The sequence below is a fragment of the Pipistrellus hanaki genome (genome assembly GCF_964339955.1).
Source record: "Pipistrellus hanaki genome assembly, chromosome: 11".
In the NCBI taxonomy this organism is placed as follows: domain Eukaryota; kingdom Metazoa; phylum Chordata; class Mammalia; order Chiroptera; family Vespertilionidae; genus Pipistrellus; species Pipistrellus hanaki.
In genome coordinates this window covers 47,769,516-47,788,817 of record NC_140513.1, presented here as the reverse complement: position 1 = coordinate 47,788,817, position 19,302 = coordinate 47,769,516, and the positions used below count along the sequence as shown (strand labels likewise).

At 35.2% G+C, this 19,302-nt stretch overlaps 1 protein-coding gene and 1 long non-coding RNA gene across 2 annotated transcripts in view; one reads left to right on the top strand and one right to left on the bottom strand.

Moving 5' to 3' along the window:
- Positions 1 to 19,302, top strand: part of PTPRD (protein tyrosine phosphatase receptor type D) — a 1,977,099-nt gene that overhangs the window by 522,179 nt on the left and 1,435,618 nt on the right. Inside the window, exon 3 of the mRNA XM_084898455.1 lies at positions 6,887 to 6,958. The gene's annotated coding sequence lies outside the window, so the exon portion shown is untranslated. The remainder of the gene's footprint in view (positions 1 to 6,886; positions 6,959 to 19,302) is intronic.
- LOC311629901 overlaps positions 1 to 19,302 on the bottom strand; it is a 1,265,484-nt gene that overhangs the window by 371,475 nt on the left and 874,707 nt on the right. The window lies entirely within an intron of this gene.

Below are 19,302 nucleotides of genomic sequence, written 5' to 3'. Positions count from 1 at the left end.
TTCCCTCCCCACCCCACCAGATACTAAAACTGAGAACAGAGGAGCTCAGTGACTTTTCTTAGAACATGTAGAAATGGCATTTTAATTCAGGAGTTGTAGTTGTGTGTTCTTTATGTGATAAAAATTTCTTTCAGCTGGAAATTAAAATAAAATATTCTTGAATTCATGATAGCAATATGGCTTACTTGTGGGACTCTCTTCAATTTTCAAATGCCACTTTAATTTAATTTCAGTAAAAATCTATACCGATGCTAGAGACTGGTAAATGTTGCATTTTGGTAGCCAAGATTCATATAGACTCTTCTTTCTCATAACTTATGAAAATAGTTTGCTATGGGGACATGGGAAATTTGCATGTCTTGGAGTTTACATGAGAGAAAAATCATGGTTTTAAAATTAATTTTCTGTGGGTGCAAATGAGAGCATTAAGTTGTCAACATATCAACAGAATGGTGATTTTATATCATAGTTTTTATCAATTTTCAACTTTAGACAATTCCATTCTGTTATTGATGATGGAAATTTTCCCCCTTATCTTAGGAAACTGAGCTGTAAAGATGGGACGTATTTCATGCTCATCATATATATATATATATATATATATATATATATATATATATATATATATTCAATATATATATATGCCTTTTTTATATAAAGCCAATGAAAAAAACAATGTCAACTTCTTTTACAGTCATACAAATTTCCCCTGCATACATAGACTAATCATAAAATATAGCGGAATACTGTGTTTTGACTCAAGACCATAGATTAAAGTTTATTGTCAGTGTAGGGGCTCGTATAAAGAACCATGATTATTAAAATAATTGAGGTGAGAATGAAAGATATAAATTAAAGTCAAACACATAGGAATAGAGAAGAGGAAATGGATACAATAAATATTTTGTACCCTTTATTTTAGAGAACTGAGTGACTACAGTTCTTTGAGGTAAATAAAAGAGAAATTTAGACTGACTATAAAGAGTCTGATGTGTGCAACTGGGCAAATACCTTTGAAGGTATGATGGTTAACTGGATAGGCAGTGTGTTCAGATCCCAGCTCCAATTTGTATTAGTTGTATGAATTCAGGCAAGTAACTTGACCTTTTTGTGTATCAGTTTCTTCATCTTTAAAATGGTAATAATATGAATACCTCACATATGAAGTTGTAGAGTACTCAAATAAGATATTACAAGCATCAGGTTCAGAGTAAATACAGAATAATTTTATCTATTAGTATTGTTCACTGAGATAGAGAGTGTAGGAACATATTGATAGAAGAAAGGTGATTGAACATTTTCAGAAGTTGAATCAGGGTTGTCTTTGGGACATTCATTTATAAAAGGCTAATAGTATAATGATGTGTATACATTTGGGACTTATCAATAATAAATTATTTTTGAAATGATGGCTATGTATGAAGCCACTGTGACAGATGATACAGAAAGAGATGGTCAAAGTGGCAAAGATGAAGTCCATGAGACACATGATCAGTTAATTAAGAAGAATAACTAGAGCAAGAGGAACAAAAGCAGAGAAAAGCAATGTCATGGAAGTTACAGGAGAAGTTTCAGATGGTAACAATAGTCAACAGAACCAAATATTAAATAAGAGGTAAAATAACTAAAATTTAAATTTGTGTTGGCATTGTCAATATGGAGGTCATTGGCAACTTCTCGGACAGCAGTGTCAGTGTAGTTATCTCTATGAAAGTATATGCTCTGTGATGAAAAGGTTTGGAAATAGAGTTAGTGAAGAAAATGAATTTTTTCTTTGAGGGGGCATGGCTGAGAAGGCGAGATTGGAGGAAAGTAATAGCTATATAGGATGCAAAGCTTAGAAGGGTTTTGTTTGTTTTTCCTTCTCTTCTTTTCTATTATTTTCAGATGATATATTTGAGCTGTCTTTCAAGTTCTCCTTATAGAGTTATTTTCTTGATACCACAATTGCAGTTTGACAAAACAAAATACCTTGTAGCATATAAGATAAATGACACACTTTTCAACAAAATGTAGAGCATTGCTCTCTCAAAAATTAGTCTGTTTCCATGGGAAATTTGTCTTGATTAAACCACCTGCTAAGTGTATAGTGAATATCTCTTTTCTATTCCAAAAATAATTTGAGCACTTTGTTGAATCCTGGTCACTTTTCTTAAGTGTGTGTGTGTGTGTGTGTGTGTGTGAGAGAGAGAGAGAGAGAGAGAGAGAGAGAGAGAGAGAGAGAGAGAGAGAGAGAGAAAGAGAGAGAGAGAGAGAAAGAAAGAAAGAAAGAAAGAAAGAAAGAAAGAAAGAAAGAAAGAAAGAAAGAAAGAAAGAAAGAGAAAGAGAGTATGTATGTGTGTGTGTGGTATGTTCTGCTGCTATTTGATATCTAAGTGGTCAACTCACATTTTATGGTGGACTATTGTATGGTTTGATGCTTAAAGGTGATCAAATTAGTATTCAATAGGCAAAAGGGCCTTAGTATATTTAGCCATCCTTATCAGTCAGAAACATCACTAAATTAAGCATGTTGGGGACACTTTAGTCAACATCTATCTGTCAACAAGCTACCATTTGTGTGCCTCAAATGTCGATGAGAAAAGGATGCAAATAGGCCTTAGAAAGTGAAAATGGCTGTCAGAGTATGTACATGGTTGGACCTCTCCTGCCCTGGTTCTTATCAAAAGAATTAGTGAATTAGTATGTGTTTTTGAAATACCTAATACTGGATGTGTTTGGAAGATAAGCACTGTGAGTAACCGTGGGAGTGTTGCCAGCTGCCAAGTTTGAATCTCTCACAGTGAAGCTTATTTTAGATTTACTGGATAGCATTGATAAACCATATTTCATCCTGTGATTTAAATGGACATGCATATATTCCTAAGCACAATAGTTTTTTTTCCCCCGAGACAATTGGGATGGAAAATTATTCATGAGCAATTTTCCATCTCAATTGTCTGGAGAAAATAAACTATTATTATTAAGACAGAAGCCATTGATTAGGATGTTCACTACTAAGGAACTCAAGTTGTCACGTTGGGCAATGTAAGATTTGAAATGGAGGAAATGGACTCTTGCGTTGCTCTGAGTTTTCAATGAGAAGAATAGAGACTGGAGGAGATGATGAGGGTCTTTGATGGAGGGTATAAGAATAGGTTGACCTGGGATCAGCCTGGATAGAGAGTAGAGTAATAGGAGGTTGCTAAAAGACAGAATTTCATTAGTATGTAAGGTTGGTTTTTGGCTTAACTTGTGGATTGAGGTCAGTTGTTTGCATTATTATATTTTATGATCTTTTATGAAGTCATTACAAATTACTTGTATCTATTATCTGTGTCTTTTGTTAATATAAGTTTAATAATCTGCTTAAAGAGCACAGCATTTAAGAATATATTATATAAATTGATGAACCAAGAGACAGATATAGAGACAGTAAAACAACAGGCAGACTGTCAAATTACAGTGGAGAGGGGAGGAAGATCTGGGGGAGATAATAGATCAACCGAAGGACTTGTGTACATCCATATAAGTACAACCAATGGACATAAAACTCTGGGGAGGGAGGGTATGTACGGGAGGGAGGGAGGGGGGCAAAAAAAATCAATAAAAAAAAAGAAAAGAAAAATGTTTATTGCATGTAATTGCATGTAATTTTATTATATTTAAAATCATTTTTCTTGAAATATTATTTATTGCATGTAACATTGTTATACTTAAAATTGTTTTTCTTGAAATATTAATGTTTACTGCATGTAAAAAATAAAATATTTAAAAAAAATAAAAAAATTAAAAAAATTAAAATTAAAATAAAAAAAAAGAATATATTATAAATATAAAAATATTTTTATAATAAGACATACTAACTTGTAAATCAACTTTTAGAAAGCTAGTGTAGGAATATTTTCATGCTTAAGTTTTTAATACACCCATGATTAAATATTGCATAGGGAAAAGAGCTGGGTTAGGGAAATGAGAAGTTCAAAGTTCTAAAGGTTCAAAATTATACTCAGTTGATATAAATGCTGTATCTGTTAATGATAATATAAAACTATTTCAGATGTTCATGAATGGAGAGTTAAAGGTACAGATCAAACTTTTAAATATTTTAAATTTTAAAGTTAAGTTCTACAATTTAAATCCCAATGTATTATAGAACATGTTTGATAATGTTGAATGCCCATATAAATAGCTAGAGAGAAAAAATCTATTTTCTTTTTAAAATCCTAAATATAATCTAGGTAATGTTTCTATAACATTAGCCTCATTTAAATAAAAGCAGTGATTCTAAGACTGCTTGGGGTTCACTGTAGAAGGGGTGTGAAGTGTAGAATCCTTTAGGAATTGCTACTGAGTTTTTAAAAAAAGATGTCAGTTACCCATTTGACAATTTATAAAATCTTTTTCATTCCTTCCTATTGCATTTTCTTTCCCTTTATTGAGTACTAGTATATGTGATTTGTAGACATGGGTAGCATATTAGTGTAGTGAGACTAAAAGGCTGAGTCAAACTGCTTGCATTTAAATTCAATCTCTATCATTTACTGACTAGGAGGCTGTGGGGCAGGAACTCAATTTTTATTTTTGGTCTCAAGTTCCTCATATGAACAAAAAGGGAGATCAGAGGTAGTTTCTACCCAATTGGTTTGCACTTAATCATGCAAAACAAAACAAAACAAAGAAACAAAAAAACAAAAAACCCACAAATGATCAATGTAATGTATGTGAGGTATTTGCCATATAGTAACTATGCAATAAATGTTATTTTACTTAGGTTCTGAAGAGCTTAAGTTTTTTGTAAGTTCAGCAGAAGCTTATTACAATTTCTTGTAAGAGTTTAAAGTTATTCATTAAAGGAGTGTAGAATAAAATAGTTCTGACATAGTTTTCAGTTAGTCCTGAGACAGAACTGTTTTCGACAGAATAGCAATTCCTTCGTTTCAAACCCAGTTATTTTTTGGTCAGCCAATGGAGATTTTGGTATTCACCAATTCAGACACAGTGTGTAATACCAAGTCCCTCTTTTTAGCTACATAATCAAAGCCTATATCTGTATATCTGTATATCTATATATCTATATATTTATATGTCTGTATGTCTGCATGTCTGCATGTCTATATATCTCTATATCTCTTTGTCTCTGTATCTCTATATCTGTATATATACCTATATATATCTATATATACCTATATATCTATCTATTCATACACCTACATATATGAATATATATATATATATATATATATATATATATATATATATATATATAATAAAAGGATAACAGGCTAATTAGACTGGACATCTGAACAACCTTCTGGATGTCATTGTGGACGTCCTTCCAAAGTTGCCACAACGGGTGCCAAGGCAGAGGTGGTTAGGGGCGATCAGACAGGCAGGCAGGTGAGCAGTTAGGAGCCAGTGGTCCCAATTTGGGAGAGGAATGTCTGATGGCCAGTTTAGGCCTGATCCTCCCTAAGGGGTTCCAGATTGTGAGAGGGTACAAGCCGGGCTTAGGGACACCCACCCCCCACAGTGCACAAATTTCATGCACTGGGCCTCTAAAAACACACACACACACACACACACACACGCATATATATATATATATATATATATATATATATATATATATATATATATATATATATATATATTTGAGAGAGAGAGAGAGAGAGAGAGAGAGAGAGAGAGAGAGAGAGAAGAGAGAGATTGCTTTACAAAGAATGAATGTTAATAGGTAGCATGAGAACTTTTTAGGAAGAGAAAAACATGAAAGTTTGGGTGTTTGTGGAAGCGGCATTTGGATCAGATGTAGGAAATCATGATGAATTATAAATGCTCACTCTATGTGATCAGTAAGTGTAAGAGATTTTTCAGATTTATCTTTGGACCTCAGGATCAAAGGACAATTAAGCAGTTGATGGGGTCACTTGATCCTTGTCACCAATTTAATTCTATGTCATTAAATGTTTGACTTTTAAGTCAAATATTTAATTACATGTGATTTTCCTTTGAGCTGTGCTCATTTAGTAAGAATCCAGGTATTGATGTGCATATTCTCTCTCCTGATACATTAAAGGATTTTATGTACATTGTTTATTACAGCTATAACCTCACCTCAGGTGTTTTATGTTTATGTTAATTTGAAAGTTGCTGACTCTTCTGTAGTACAAAGGTTGCTTGGATGTGGGACAAGGGCTCTATAGACAGTAGGCATACTTTAATAAGTAATGCTTTCTGAATCTCTGAGAAAACATAGCTGAAGACTGAGTAGTATAATAATTAAAAATTAAAGTGTTTTTTAATGCAAAAATAGATTTACATAAACATAAATACAAATTATGTTTTAATAAAGTAAATTATCATTTAAGAAAAGAAAGTGGAATTTGGGTTAATCAACATGCTAACGTTCCATGGCATGAAATTTTATATCAGAGAAAACATTATAAATAATATTTATTCTTTTTTAAAATATATATTTTATTGATTTTTTACAGAGAGGAAGAGAGAGGGATAGAGAGTTAGAAACATTGATGAGAGAGATTCATCGATCAGCTGCCTCCTGCACACCCCCTACTGGGAATGTGCCCGCAACCAAGGTACATGCCCTTGACCGGAATCAAACCCAGGACCTTTCAGTCCGCAGGCTGACGCTCTATCCACTGAGCCAAACCGGTCTCGGCAATAATATTTATTCTTTAAATATTATGGGTTGTGATACTTTTACATCAAGGAATTAATTTAAAATTGATGTTATTATTTCTTAGCATCAATGACCCAATTTTATTCATCTCTAACGTATCAATTATTACCCTCTTTTTTCATTTTATCAATTGATTTAGATTTAGCATCACCTAATTGGCAAAAGGTGAATTCAAAATGTGTTTCCCATTTTTTTTCTTTTCAGGGAAATCTTGAGGGGTTTGTTACTTTTCATCCTCCAGCCATTAATCATCTTGTGGGCGAAGGCTACACATTGGTAAGTCTCATTCATTCAAATTGTCCTTTTGGAAGTTCAGTTTAATAAAGTTGATGATCATAATATGAAATAAGCAGAATCAGAGACACCATTGCTTTGCTAATTATACAATGACTTTTTAAAATAAAACTTTATATCTTTAGGATTTTATTCTTATTTTTAATTACTTTACTAAAAGAAGAGTGAAAATAACATTAAAATTATGTGGAGAATGGAAACTAGTATTTTTCTTAAAAATTTAAGGTTGTAGTGGTATTGCTTATAAGTAATTTTTAAGATATTTTATTCATGACCCATAAGCAATAGTGGAATGAGCATCCAGGAAAATGCCTGAAGCTTAAATCAAATAGAAGCTAATAAATTATATTAGTTCTGGTAATACATACTACTTATTTTGTATATGGAGATTCAATTTGAAAGTTAAATAATTCTTATGCATTTATGCATTTTTATGGCTTTAAATCAAATTTTTTGCTTCAGCTTAGTTTTTTCTCTGGTATCTGTAAATAGCATTAGTGTATCCTGGTATCATGCTTATGAACAACCTTCCCCTGGATATCTCTCTCTCTCTCTCTCTCTCTCTCTCTCTCTCTCACACACACACACACACACACACACACACACACACACACACACCATTACTCATTCATTAGTGCATTCACATCACCAGTAGTTAATTTGAACTTTCCTAAGCTATAGTTTTTGAAGCACTTCTCACACCCTCACATGCTTTAGTGCTATTATCTTCATATGTTTTTTATGAATATTGCATCATTTTAAAAAATAATATGTGCTCAGCCTTAGCCAGTGTGGCTCAGTTGGTTGGACATTGACCCATGCACCAAAAAGTTACTGTTTCAATAACTGGTCAGGGTACATGCACAGGTGGAAGGCTTAATTCCTGGTAGGTGGCTGCAGGAGGCAGCCTATCAATGTTTGGCTGTCATATCAATACGTGACACATGTAAATATTATTTTATTATTTTTAAAAAATATTTTAAAAATTAATATATGCTCAAATATATGTAAATTGTCAATTAAGTAAATTCACTGTTATCCTTATAGATAGAAAAACAATAGTAAAACTTAAATGTAGATAATGTAAATTTTAAAAGATACAACAACCATATATATTAATAAAAGTTATAGTGGAATTTTGGAAACCACCATTTCATAAGTCTTTTGTTTTCTCTGATTTCTGTTAACTCTCAGAAGTAGTATTGGATACTCAAAAACTCTTAAGAAAACTCATTTTAATGATTAGATTGAATAGATGTACTTAACTTCATGTGCAAGTCAGCAAGTGTGATTTTAGATAGATGATAGATAGATAGATAGATAGATAGATAGATAGATAGATAGATAGATAGATGATATACAGATAGATGTGTGTATGGGTATACAAATGTATGTATGCATGTGGTTGATGTGTATGAGATTGGTTGGATCAAGAGTTTAAGGTGGTGCCTGGTGATCTTATCTGGACATTCCCCCTCTGGAAAGCATAAGGAGTACAATAACTCTGAGGGATTGTTGTAGCGAACCAAGAAGCCAAATTATTAGAAATGATGCCTCGTGTTTCATGGAATACCTCCAAAGATATTTTGCCAAGTTGCTATCTTGGCAAAAAAATAGATCCATACCATTTCTGATCACCACATGCTAGGACCACTCAGTCATACATAGGCTTGCCACTTGTTTTCTCAATAGAAGCCTCAGTGGCGAGTCCCAGGTGTGATACTATGAGGAGAAGTGAGGAAGGCTGAATGGTTTAGTAAAATTTATTTACCCCCAATTGTTTATGTCCGTGTGAACCAATAATCCTATAAGAATTGTTTTTCAGTGTACCAGGTAACTTCCTTTCACTGTTGAGTACAAACAAAAGTTCCCCACCCTTACGCCTTACAATAGGAGCTCACATTTAACTGGAGCAAAGCCTCAATTCAATTCTGAAGCCAGACAGGGAGGTGGTCAGATGCTAAATGACAAATTCAGGACTTACCAGACAAGCTCACTTTCATTAAATCTTTAATAGGAAAACCTTTGCAATTGCTGATTCCACTTATTTGAGGCCTCTTCTAATTCAAGAACCTAATACTCACAGCTAAACCAGTTAGGAATCAATTTAAATGCTCTGTTATCCTGGAACCCATTCTCCATCTCTTATTTTTAAAATTCTCCTGTCAAATACCTTGCTGAAATACAGATATACTAGCAGTGCATCTACATCATTCCTTTAATCTGCTAGTCTTTTTAATTTTTTTTTTAATAAGGGGAATGAAGTGATACTTATCTTGCACAACGCAGTGAATTCTTAATTACTCTTATTTATTATGGTTTTCTCTATAGGTCAACCAACTGATAATTCATTTAAGTTTAAGGATATTATGGGGATCAGTTTCTACTTCACCAAGTTATAGCACACAAAATCTAGCTTGTCTTAAAACAACAACAGACATTATTGCCTAGCATTAACCTCTCTGCACTTACCATGTTTCCCCGAAAATAAGACATCCTCCAAAAATAAGACCTACTTACAGGTTTCCTTCTGAGTGAAATATAAGGCATCCCCCCGAAAATAAGGCCTCCCTAGGCTAAACAGGAGAGATTTGGTCCACTGATTCTGAAAGAAATGGAGTCACAAGAAATTCACCAGGAAATTCAGGAATTGGATTGTTATGATGATGTTCCAGAAGATGATGACATGATTGTCATTTAATAAATGAGTAAATTCTTGGTACTGTAGGATTCAGGTTTGTCTGGCTTTTGTTGACAACTACCATACTACCGTACTGTATACAGGTAATAGATTTCCTTTATTTTCATTTAACAATAAATGTGTACCGTATTCTTCTTCATAGAAAAATAAGACATCCCCTGAAAATAAGACCTAGCACATCTTTGGGAGCAAAAATTAATATAGGACACTGTCTTATTTTCGGGGAAACAGCGTAGATCCTAGAACTTGTCCATGATTTTGCTCTAGGAAAAGATAAAAACAAGCAGAGCAATCATTTCTGCTGTTTGATTTTAGATTAAATATTTCTTTCTCTGTGCTTTGTGTAACCATCTACTTAAATATTTCTGAATTGTCTGCTTTAGAAAAAAATACTTTGGTATCTGTCTAGAACACAGATTTAGGATTTAAGCAGTTTTGTACTCAATAAAATACCACAGAATCTAAATGAGAAAGGCAAGAGACTTTTCTTGGGACCATAGGCACAAGATGCAATCTACAGATGACATTTTACTGACTTGTACACTTGAAACCTGAATGATTTTTCAAACCAATATCACCACCAAGTGATTGGTTTGTCTCTTCACTGAATAAGCCATGTGCCATATTCAAGATTCAGGGACCCACTGTTTAAACTTTCAAGATTTTTCTCAATTGGATTTTATCTTATTTGATGAGATTAACCATAGGAACTCTCTTTCTTAACCATCACCAAGCTATTAATATATTTAATTCTTTTCTTTGCTCTATCTAGTCTTACCTTTTATAAGATATCTCTCATAAGAGTCAATATTAGCCCTATAACCTCAATATGGAAACATAGAAGAATCTCTTTTTAGTCCATAGCTTTCATGGTTGAACTCATCTACTCTTGTTTATATCTAATGACATTCAAAGTGATATGTCCTCTTTGGATCTCATTCCTGAGAATCAAATCAGCATATCTATTTGACAACACAGTAATCCCTCCATCTCTCATGTATTAAATTGGAACTCAAAGTGTTTCCCCACAAACACTTTTGTCCTTTACAATCTAGTGAATAGAAGAACCTTTTATCTAGTTTTCCAAAAAGATATCTGGGAAATATGGTAGATTCCTTTCTTACCTTTACACCTCTCTTATATCACTCATGAAGATTTGTCAAGTATACCTCTGGACAAAAAGGAAATAGTATAGGAAGTAAGAAACTATATATGTAATAGTAAGAACAAACATCAAAGTATTTTATCATGTACTTAATTGTATTGTTACTATATACTATAATCTAATTTCATTTTATTTATAATTTTACCCATAAAATATATGCATGCATATTTATAGAACTATTGTATCATTTTCCAATAATCCTGGCAAGTTTAATGTTCCCAAATCTTTATTGTGTGATAATATTACTAAGGAAACAAACAAACAAATCTTGTACCATATACATAACAAATACATATACAAATGCATATACATATACATAACAAATGCTTTCACATTAGTCATCAAACGTATATATATTCTTCTTTAAATCTTTTAAATTTAATAGAAGATATTAAATGCACTGAGTAATAAGCACATTTCAGTGCCCTTGTACATAAACTCAGTATGGCCAAAATATTATTTGATGTTGCATATGGGCATCCCCCTGACATTACTGGGCAGTATTTGTGAACAAGGGGATTGTTGTCCTGACAAGTTGGGGAAGGACATATCTCATCCATCTCTTTCTACCCCCAAATTTAATGCTTATACTTTTAGCTCAACTATTTTGAACATCACAGTGAAGATTTCATCTATTTACTCAATGTTCCCTGTATATTACTGGAAAGAAATATTTTGATTGACCTGAGGTTATATCATAACATTTATCACTCATATTGTGTTCCAACTTCTATTTAGTTATAGTAGTCTTTTCCCCCAAGTGTAAGATTTTCAGTAATCTGACTCTATTCCTATCAATGGCCAGAGTGAACCAAATTAATAGAAGGAATTGCCCCTTTTTATTTATTCTACCAAGGCCGAATCTCCAGAGAAATGCTTCATTGTTGCAGACAACACATTCTCTGGTTTGCTGGCTGGCCTTAATGGGATGTTAAAATCGATCGGTGCAATTTCTCTGTCACCTGAGAAGCTCTGTAGGTTTTGTGGTGTATTGCAATTTTATATCCTTCTCATGTCTTTTTAAAAATTTTACATCACCAAACCAGTGTCTTCCTTTGCTTCTGAGACCACAGCTTCCTTTTTCTGAGGAAACAGTTCTTGTAAATGTGCATTCTGCCTGGAATCCAAGCAGACCCACCGCAGTGGTTGTGTCAAAGCCCTGACAGATAATACTGCCTATGGTTAGAACTGTACTGAGAGTGTGAGGAGGCTAAGTCAGCAGGTGTGCTCTAGTATTTGCATTTCATAACAGTGCTGCTATATTGAGAAAACAGTGCCCCCTGGTGAAGGCAGCCTTGTTCTTGTGAATGCTATTCTAATGTTTAAGCACAGATGGTGGGATAAAAAAAAACAAAAACAACTTTACTTTCATTGACTACTCTCTGTTTTAATCACTATCAGAATAGTTACTCCTTGGCCTCTTCAGGCTCCCTGACTTTCTGGTAGCTTGATCACTTCAGAACTTTAAAACACTGTATCAGACCCTGGCTGGTTTGCTCAGTGGATAGAGTGTCAGTCTGTGGACTGAAGGGTCTCAGGTTCAATCCTGCATTGTGGCCCAATCCCTAGTAGGGGGCATGTAGGAGATAGCCAATCAATGATTCTTTCTTATCGTTGATGTTTCTATCTCTCTCCCTCTCCCTTCCTCTCTGAAATCAATTCAAACAAACACACAAACAAACACACAAACACCCAACAACACTGTCAGTTCCTGTCCATTCCCAGAATTTAAGAATGAGACTTCTCTCCTCACAGCTGCTAAAGACTTTTGTGTTCCGTCACAGCAAATCAGCCCTATCTTTCCTGGGTACAGCCAGAAGGCACAAAGTGGCTTTTGCTTCACACAGGCCAGTTAATGAGTAGACAATTATGCCAAGACAGAGAAACATCTGTACTCATACTCTCTCAGTAGACTAGCCCAGACTGGAGCTGAGCAGATAAATGAAACAATGCACAACTCCCCAGATGGCCATGGGGGCACTCCCTGCACCCATGCCCCAGAACATATTTCTCCACCATCATCTTGGTGAGAACCTACCGTAGGAGTTAAGACTGCATCCAGTCCCCCTTCTCATAGCAAATTGGCTAGTCCCACACAAACTAACTGCAGAGCGAACTCAGAATTCCTTCATTCACCTCAAGAGTCCCACATTTATATACCAGACAGAGTTTTTTTTACTTCTAACAAATATTTACCTAGAGTTTAAACAGTCCACCTGATTCCAGATTAATTTGCCTGAGGAAGTCCTTGACTTCTGGGGAGGTGATCAAGCTCCCCCTTCCACTCCCTCAGAATGGGCCTGACCGATAAGGGCCCCTACCTTACAGATTCTGTCGACAGGTCCAGAAGTGTCAGTCCACTCTCTCCAGATGCCAGCCAGGCCCTGGGCTGAGGTCCAGGAGCTCCCGGAGTCCCCGGGTTCAATTCTGCAAATCAGCAGAGCGACACCTCCCAGAGGCTTATCCGGCTCCCCAGAGCCCCAAACCTGGCCCATTCACCGGAGCCCAAAAGGCCAAGCACAGTTGTTCCCCAGCTCAGGGAACCATTAATCTTACAGAACACCAGAGAAAAAACAAGCAGTAATTATGGAGTTACATTTATTACACGCGGGTTCAGAGGAAAATATCTCTCAAATTCTGGGCCCCAAAATGGAGAAAATTTTCCCTATTTATATGTTTTTTTAAAATATATATTTTATTTATTTTTTACAGAGAGGAAGGGAGAGGGATAGAGAGTTAGAAACATCGATAAGAGAGAACCATCAATCAGCTGCCTCCTACACAGCTCCTACTGGGGATGTGCCCGAAACCAAGGTACATGCCCTTGACAGGAATCAAACCTGGGACTTTTCATTCTGAAGGCTGAGCCAAACCGGTTAGAGGGCTATTTATAGGATTTTACCTTCTTTGTCTCCCAAATATGGGGTGTTTCCAGTCCCCTTTGCAAGTTCTTAAAGAGTCCCTATGTGCTGGGACCAGGAGACTCAACCAAAGGCCTGGCCTGGTGCCAGCAATGATAATTTCATCTTGGGAAGGTTTAATGGCCTCTCTGAAGTGGGATTAGTCTTGTTTTCCTTACCGTTTAAGCAATCAAGCATCTACAGAAGCCAAATAGCAGGGTTAAAATTTCAAACAGCAGTTTTTATATAAAATGGATGCTTCACAAGGACAGCTTTATATAAAGCCGGTATCAGATTGGAAGTGGGCATAAAAAATACTGAGGCATAAAACATGTTAAAGGAACAACCTAATTAAAACCCTATAATCCAAGGGGATTTCTGCTCTATAATAGAGATTTATTGAGAACAAGAAAACAATGAATGAATTGTTTCTAACATCAGAATTTGGTATTTGGCTCTAGTTTATGTTATTTTATTCATTCTAGTGGCTAAAATAAAACTTAGACAATATAAACCTTAACTGCTGCACAATCTGCATAAACTGCAATAAATTAGCTTAATGATTTTACCTATGGTTTAAAATTAAATACTCAGCATGTAAAACCTATGCAGAGTAGTTAAACCTGTGCAATGCACATACCTGTGGCCTTCCTCCCTTCCAGCTATTTCCTGAAGTAGGTAGCAGTGTTCTTGTCAGGCAGCATCCAGATAGGAAAGGGAAAATAATTCTCTATTGCTTTTATTCAACAAATACTTATTCATTGTCCACCACCCATGCCAATAAATTAGAATGTAGTCTACGATATTGGTAGCATATCGGAACTAAATAAGAGACATGAGACCAAAATTGCCTTAAACAATAAGGGTTTATTATCACACATAGCAACAAGGAAGGAGGTGCACATTGAATTCTGTGACAAAAACCATGGAAGAGATAGGGAAGTTCCTTCTTGTAGATCTGTCTCAAGTCCACAGACTTTCAATCCCAAGTTCATTCCTTCAAGGATATAAGTTGACTTATCTGTGCATGCCTGATGTTCTAAGCCTGACACCTTCTCTAGAAACCTCCCTGTAGACTCTGTCAAGTGCCACTGATCACATTTGAAAAGCAGCATTGCAAGATAAAACACCTTGTATCTTTATATTCTACTAGAGGTCCCACGCACGAAATTTGTGCATGGGGGAGTGGGGGAATCCCTCAGCCCAGCCTGTACCTTCTCGCAATCCATGATGCCTTAGGGCACATGTGTCAAACACAAGGCCCGCGGGCCAAATCCAGCCCACCAGGCCTTGCAATGTGGCCCGCACCGCGCTGTCATCACTGCACTCCGCTGTCAGTTTATGACAATGTCAGTTTATGACTGTTCAGTAAACCATTCGGCCCGCGATTTAGGCTGGATTTTAGATTTTGGCCCCTTCTCTGATTGAGTTCGACACCCCTACCTTAGGGGAACCCTCTCAAAATCCGGGACTGCTGGCTCCTAACCACTTGCATGCTTTCCTGCCTGATTGTCTCTAACCACTCTGCCTGCCTGCCTCATTGTCCCTAACTACTTGCCTGCCAGCCAGCCTCATCACTCCTAACCACTCTGCCTGCCTCATTTCCCTAACAATTCTGCATCCCTGGATCACCCCTAAACACTATTCCTGCTTGCCTGATTCTACCTGACCACTGGCCTGCCTGCCTGATGGCCCCTAACCACTCCTGCTTTGGCCCTTGTGGCTGCAACTTTGTCTAGAACAATGTCTGGAAGGTCATTTGGCTGTCCCATCTAATTATCATATTACACTTTTATTATTATAGAATATTATAGATAATGTGAGGTGTGTCTGCAGAACAGCAGCGGCTGCTAGATGAGCAACCAGCAATGTTTGATACAAGAAGCATAAGCAGATTGCTGTGATTTGCAGAGTTTATAAGAGTGACATTGGTGTGTATAAGTCTAATATGGCTTCACAGAGGGAATAATACTAATACTGGGATATAAAGGATGATTACATTTTCAGATAAAGCAAGTGATTCATATGTGGGTAGGGATGACAAAAATCATAGGCCCTTGTAGTTATACTGACATTTAGTGACTCTCATATATTTCTCAGAATATTGTGGCATTATAAATATGAAAATAACAGATAGTTTCTAAGCTAGAAGGATTGGGCCAAAATTGTTTTTTTCATTTTAAGCAGAGAAAGAAGAAATCCCTCATTAAGTAGGAGCATTTAAAAAAATATTACAGAATGCTCCCTCTTTTAGAGTAGGAAGTATTTAATCTTAAAATAAATCTTTAAATTCTTCAAATCACAAAATTAAGATGATTATAACCTCAATCTTTGCATACATCTAAAACTGAACTTAATATAAAAACATTTAAATTATTGTGAGAAACATTGCTAAAAATCCTCCACATGCATTAGTTTTAACTAATAGTCATACTCAGAAGGTACTATTGTGTTGTTGTTGTTTTTTTTGTTTGTTTGTTTGTTTTTTCCTATTCCATTGGTTAGAAATTGCAAAGAAGGTTGTATCAGAAATTAGGCACTTTCAAATTTTTTAATTTCTCATTTAACTCTTACCCTTTAGAAATCATACAGAGATATCTGTGATTTGGAATAAAATTGGCATTGTAGCATAAATTATTTCAAATAGTATCTTTTTTAGGGAATTTGATACTTCAAAATGTGTATAAAGATAAATGTATTTTGTAAAAATAATGCCCCTAACAGTATGATGGCTACCAGAGAGAAAGGAAGGTGGGAGGAGGTGGAGAAGGGCAAAGGGGGCATAAAGGGTGGTGGAAAGAAACTTGACTTTGGGTGGTGAGTGCAAGATGTAGTAGGGAGAAGAGGTGTTAAAGTTGTAACCCTGAAATGTGTATCGTTTTACTGACCCATGTAACTCCAATAACTAAAAGAAATTTTTTTGTATAAATTATGTCCCTAAAGGGATTTGCATTCTAACCAGGTATACATTGGATATACAATTCTTGAAAAGGTCATTTTCTCAGGCTAGTAGTATTTGTAATAATCATTTTCAAAAACTTAGAAATATAAACACTTACCTGATATTATAGTTATGTGAGCAACATAAACACTCATTCATTGCTGGTGAGAATGAAAAGTGATGCCAGCCACTTTGTAAGACAGTTTGGCATTTTCTTATAAATATAATCATACTCTTACATGATCCAGCAGTTATGCTTCTTGGTGTTCGCCCAAAGGAGTTGAAAGCTTAAATGAAAGACTTATATCCACACAAAAACCTGTACGAGGATATGTATAGCAGCTTTCTTTATAATTGCCAAAGCCTAAAAGCATCTAGATCTCCGTCAGTGGAGAATGTATAAAGAAACTGTGGTAGAGCCAGGCAATAGAATATTTTTTTCAGCACACAAAAAACCTCGCTTAAGTCATGAAAAGACATTATGTAAACTTAAATTCATATTGCTAATGAAAAAAAACAAACATTCTGAGAAGGCTATATAACTAATACTGTATGATTTCAACTATATGACATTGCAGCAAAGGCAAAACTTCAGAGACAGTGAAAACATCAGTGGTTTCCTCGGGCTAGGAAGGAGGGAGGAGAGAAGAGGTTGACAATTTTAGGGCAGTGGACATATTTTTTAAATCCTCACCCAAGGATATGTTTGTTTATTTTAGACAGAGAGGAAGGGAGAGAGAGAGGGAGAGGAACATCAATCAGTTCCCTCCTATATGCGTGCCCCATCTGGGGATCTAACCCAAAACCTTGTATGTTCCATGACTGGGATTAAACCTGAAATTTTTTGTTGTATGGGATGAGCCCCCCAGCCAGGGTTGCTGTTTTGCCTCTCCTCCTCCTCCTCCTTTACCTATTATTCTTCTCCTTCTTCCTCCTTTTTCTTCTCCTATTACTCCTACTATTAAAATAATAATTTTAGCAGATGCCTCATATGAACCACTTAGTGCTTCAGACACTGTACTAGGTGCTTTTCCTTATTATCTTATTTTGTGGATGTAAGAAATGTCTAAGCCTGTAGAGGATTTTTATGAGTATATTTGAGTCAAATTGATGACATATGCCAGGGAGCAAGATCTCAAATGCTCTGGAGAATAACGGCTTTGCAGCTTCATTGATGCATTGGAAATTAAGGAGGGGATGTAAGGAAAATTACGTGGAAGTGGGAGAGATAAAGGTGGGAATTAGATTACAAAATAGTTAACAAGTTAATATGCTTTCTTGAGGATGGTAATGGCTTATTTCAAAAGTGTGTTAACCTAGATGCATAAAAGCAATGGGCCGAGCTTATTTAAGGCAATGATAAACATTTTACTAAAAAGTTATATGCCTGAGGCATGATTAACCATCACGACCTGCCCATTTAGCAATGTATCAGATCAGATCACTCTGAGAGGTTGCTGTTTTTCCTCCACAATTTATAATGATACATATTCTTTTTTTTTTTTTTTTTTTTTTTTTTTTTTTTTTTTTTTTTTTACAATTTTACAATTGAGAACAAGTGATATTTTAAAAAGGTTAACTAAGTTATAAAATGTTTGTCTTCCATTAATTTATTACATGCCAGTCTGGTCTCAGAGATCTGTCTTTCTCCCAGTCAGAGCTCCTATGTTTTGTGTGGCTTTTCAAGGCATTTGTCCACTGGGCTAGTCTCTCTTTACAGTTTTTTCTCCTACATCTCACTTCAAAATTTCCTAATTGCATCCTCGTCTGTCTCCTATAAGCAAAATAAGCTTAGTCCTTCCTCAAAATCTTCTATCACCATATATTCTCTTATCTATATGTTCATTTCTCTATCTGCCTATCCAAATCATAGCTGCCCTTTAGATCAAACTTTATTCCCCTTCTTCTGTGGAACCTTCCTTTTTCTTCCAGAAAGTTCTCTCTTCTGAAACCTTACCACTAAATATTGCTAGAAAAGAGAAGAGAGCCAAAAGCTTACAATTACTGAGTATATGGCATTATTGTAGTGAGATGTTTAATTAGGATATTTGACTCTCGAATCATATGCTTGAGGCAAACACACATTACACAAACAAAGGAAACTTTTCTCTGACTAACCGCTGTCAGTGTGAATCTGAGCAATCATCTCACCTTTCTTTGTATCAATTTCTCATCTGTAAAATGAACTAATAGTAGCCTATACTCCATAGAATTTTGGTGAGCATTCAAAGACAATACATGTAAAGTACCTGGCATTATAATGTACATAAATTATACAATGATCCTCATTTTAGGGTTGTGACTAGGATTTACTTTATTTTCTGTGTAAACAATCTAATATCCTTTATATTTAAACTATGTCCTGTGAAACTTCAGAGCGCAATTGTCAGTTGATTGAATTTTTAACAGTCCTCAAATTATTTTTTTCTGCATGATTAATTGAGTATAAAATATTTTACATAGATACTTTGATTTTGTGTTACTGTGCATGACTTAGTCCTATCGTCATGGTTATCTTCACCACTTAAATATTTATCTAACGCAACAATAATTATAACATGTAAGTCAGAAGCTATTAGAACACATTTTTGTTTCTGACAAATTTAATTAGATGCATTT